We start from the raw sequence: 4,402 nt of genomic DNA on the forward strand, positions 1-4,402 counted from the left end.
CCGGCCGTCCACCGGGCCCGGCGCTCGCGCAACGTCTTTGTGGCCTGCCGATGCCGCTCATACAGTGCGACGACTGCATGCGGAAAGTGCTACGGCTCACTTCGGGCCATTGTGGCCGTCGACGGTGAAGTTCTCCGGTGGGATGTTGTCTTTGGCAAGCCTAGCAAACACCGACGAGCGCTGAAGCACGTTGATATCACTGTGTGATCCAGCTGGTAGAGATGTGGAGGCGGGCGACGGGGGAGTGGGCGGCGTTGATGGGCGGATGTGGAGGCGGCGGCAGCTGGCAGAGTAGTCAGCAAAAAATGGGCGGCGGCGTCGGCGACGAAGGAGGCGGGCGAGGGTTGCTGTTGGCTGGGGGTGAGGGGGGAGGCCAATGTGCCACCGACCAGCTGGCCCGGAGAGAGGAGAAGGCGAGCGCGCGCGCGTCCGTCGCGTGTCCGCGCCGACGCAATTCCGGCTCAAAAATGGGTCGCCCGCGGATGAAAAACGGACGCGCGTCTGTTTGGGTCGGCGCGTTGGGCCGCCTTTTGTGTCCGTGCCGAACCAAACGGACGACGACGGACGAAATGGGTCGCCCCATTGGAGTTGCTCTAAAAGCAGAAGGGCGTTGAGAATAAAATGGAAAGAATAACAAAGTGGATCATGACATTTGTTGACTACTACATAAATGTAAGCTCTGGACCAGGAACCAAATAAATCAGATTACAATGCACACGACCAAATTCACCATTTGGTCATCTAATCATCTTGCTTCTCCCGAGTCCCAGGACAAAAAAACTTCTTCTCAATCATTATCTTCAACGCAATCTTCCATTTACTCCCGCAGATGGGTATATCAACCGTCCATGCTAACAGAAACAAGTTGGGCATGCGGGAGATGCACATGGAGATCGAGGATGACGGCAGATTCTGTTGCTTGGATGACCGACAAGGTGAGCATGCAGGAGATGCAGAGAGAGACGGCTCGTGCCTTGGACGATCGGTAGACCATCAGCAGGGCCGGGACCGGACGAACGCGGAGGCGCAGCCGCAGACTGCCGGCGAGGGCGTTCGGTTGACGGCCGACGAGGGGTGCGGCAACCAACTCTGTTTCCCTACGGGGCAGAGACTATCACACACTCCTGGACTAAATTGCCCTTATAAAAATGAAATAAAAACCCGATGGTGAATTGCCCAGAATACCCACACGATGGACGGCTGGTATAGCTCAATACTACTCGTTGGTAGGACTAGTAAATTGCACCGTAAAATCTCTCCAGATTAACCGTAAGATGCATAAGGAGTATGCACCCCACGTTGATCGTAGGTAAGTAGGAACATTGAGAGCCTGCTATATCCATGCATGTGTATATATAGTGTAGTAGTCCACATTGCTTGTGGCTCACTGAAAGATCTAGCTGCCATCTGACATAAGTGCATGCTGGTCAGAGCTAGTGGTGTAGGTGTCCTGCTGTGCTGAGGGTACCGAAGTGTTCGCCAAGTTGTTAAGGTCAGGCAACGGCTCGTCGCGTTCCAAGACCTCCATTGCTTTCCTAACGGTAGGCCTCATGGAACTGTCACGAAGAGAACACCACAGTCCCAGGATAGCCACGCGCTTCATCTGCCTCTTGTCCAAGTCGTCGCTGCCATGAAGCCTTCCGTCTGCAGCCTCCACGACCTTGCCTTTTATGTACAACTCCCAGACTTGCTCCCTGGACTTCCCTGTGCATACAATGTCTAGCAGGACGATTCCGAAGCTGTAGACGTCGGAGCTCGGGTAGAACTTAACTTTCCCCATTTTCCTGCATTCTGGATCTATATACCCTTCGGTCCCTATAGCAGCTGTCAACAGCGTCGCGTTGTCCTGGTTGCCGATCCTCGACAGCCCGAAGTCAGCAAGCTTGGCATTGAAGTTGCTGTCCAGGAGTATGTTGCTTGGTTTGATATCTCTATGCAGAATATAAGGGGCACAATCATGGTGGAGGTAAATAAGAGCAGAGCCAATGTCTTTGATGATTTGGTACCTGACAGACAGACATGCAAGCAAATTAGTGAATCCATGGAATGTTAAACAAAAGTATATTTGATTATTAATCCTCAGTGGCTTGGGACATGGTTTGTCGGTCGAAGTGGGCTGGCGGCTTAGGCATTCCAAACCTTCGTTGGCTTAACATTGCCTTGCAAGCGAGGTGGCCGTGGCTCCAAAGGACGGACAAGCTGCGGCCATGGTCAGGATTACCCATTTCAGTGCCAAAGGACTCGATGGCAGTGTTCCACGCAGCGGCGAGAGCCGTGGTCGGCAACGGAAAGGATACGCTATTTTGGGAGGATCGCTGGCTACAGGGGTTCCGCACCCGCGAGCTCGCACCGTTGGTGTACGACAGGGTTCCCAAACGGGTAAGGCGGGTGCGCACAGTTTCGGCAGCCATGGAGGATGCAGCATGGGCAGGAGACATTGGGCCCGACATTACTGAGGCTGCGTTACAGCAATTTCTGCTCCTTTGGTCGAAAGTAGAGACTGTCCAGTTGGAGCCTGATGCGCCGGACTCGGTTAGCTGGGCATGGGAGAAGGATGGCGCGTTCTCGGTGCGCTCAGCGTATGCGGCGAGGTTTGCGGGACTTGAGGTGGCGCCTACGGCTGCATTCACTTGGGGATCGAGAGCACCCCTGACATGTCGTTTCTTTGCATGGCTTGTGCTCAGGAATCGGTGTTGGACCTCAGACAGACTAGCCAAGCGCGGTTACCTCATCAAGACGTGTGCCCCTTCTGTGATCAACAAGAGGAAACTATGAATCATCTCATGGTGAGTTGCGCCTTCTCGAAGGAAGTGTGGCATTGGATGAGCGTCGCCACCAATCAGCCGGAGATGGAGCCTGGCAATGACGATAGCCTTGCCACATGGTGCTTAAGGCAGGAACAACGACGAGATCAACGGCGGACCACGAGAACCTTATGCTTGCTGGGCTTGTGGGTGATTTGGAAGCACAGAAACAACATAGTCTTCCAGGGCGCAAGCCCCTCCACAGCGCAAGTACTCGGACGGATAGAACGGGAAGGGCGTGCGTGGAGGCAAGCAGGGCTCTTGAAAGGGGATTTAGATGGAGTGTTTGCGGGGCTCGCAAGGTGGGGGTTGGGTGAGTAGTCGACCATGTAGTTGCCCCATGTGGAGGTGGATGTCCGAGGCATGTAAATAATTTGTACCGATGTGGATGGGAGTCTTTTCCCCTTCTTCTTTATAAAATGATACACACACTCGTGCGTATTCGAGAAAATAAATAAATAATATGAGGACTGAAAAATGCAAGGTATACATTGTAGTACCTTGTTGTCCATGCTATCAATTGCTCACTCTCACATAGGTGGTAGTGCAGATTGCCGTTGGGCACTAGTTCATAGACAAGGAAGAGCTCATCATCCTCCTTCCTGCAGCACCAGCACAAGAAACTGAGCATGTTCCGGCTTTTTCCCCGGCAGCACCAACCTTTCAGTTTGACGAGATTCTTGTGCTTCGCTGCGCTAATGGTGTTCATCTCGGCGAAGAAGTCAAGATTTCCTCCCCTCGGCTCATTCAAGATTTTCTTTACAGCCACCTCACTGTCTGACCCCTTCGAGTTTGACGGCTCACTCAACGATTCACATAAATCTCTAGAGGGCACACCTGATGATGACCCCCTAGTGATCAGTGTTCCTCTGTAAACTACTCCAAAGGCACCTCGCCCAATAACCCTCTCACCGGAGAAGTTGTCTGTTGCAGCAGCCAGATCACGGTACTCAAACTGTCTGGGTCCGCCAGCTCGTGTCACAAAGTCATGGCTTGTACTGCTCATTCTCCACTTGAAACATGAGAGGACACACCACACCACAACCACCAAAGCCACGGCTCCTCCAATTGACCCTCCAATAAGTGCTGCCTTCATGTCATGACCTGCATGCACGCGAATAACACTAGTTATTAATTAATAGTGTTAATTCAGGTGTCCAAGTTAATCTGTCTCTTCTATCTTAATACATACTCCCTCCGTTTCTTTTTACACCGCATATAAGATTTGGTCAAAGTCAAACTACACAAAGTTTGATCAAATTTACATAAAAAATTATGAACATCTACAGTACTAAAACTATATAGTATGAAAATATGTTTCATGGTGCATCTGAATATATTGATTACATATTGTGAATGTTTATATTTTTTAATATAAAGTTAGTCAAACTCTATAATGCTTGACTTTGACCAAACCTTATATGCGGACTAAAAAGAAATGAAGAGAGTACTACTTACCACCATTCTACGAATATCAATGTACTATACAATCATGCATCCCATATCTAAACACCAATGCATTGGAAGAGGTATTTATATGCAGGTCCAGAGTTACAGGCAGAGTAGAAAATACCGGAGGCAGTACTATATGAAAAATG

General features: G+C 50.7%; 1 pseudogene; it reads right to left on the bottom strand.

The window, feature by feature from the left end:
- Nucleotides 1–1,396: 1,396 nt before the first annotated feature.
- The window catches only part of LOC123039954 (L-type lectin-domain containing receptor kinase IX.1-like), a 4,950-nt pseudogene continuing 1,944 nt past the window's right edge, over nt 1,397–4,402 (bottom strand).

This window comes from Triticum aestivum, chromosome 2B, assembly GCF_018294505.1.
Source record: "Triticum aestivum cultivar Chinese Spring chromosome 2B, IWGSC CS RefSeq v2.1, whole genome shotgun sequence".
NCBI lineage: Eukaryota > Viridiplantae > Streptophyta > Magnoliopsida > Poales > Poaceae > Triticum > Triticum aestivum.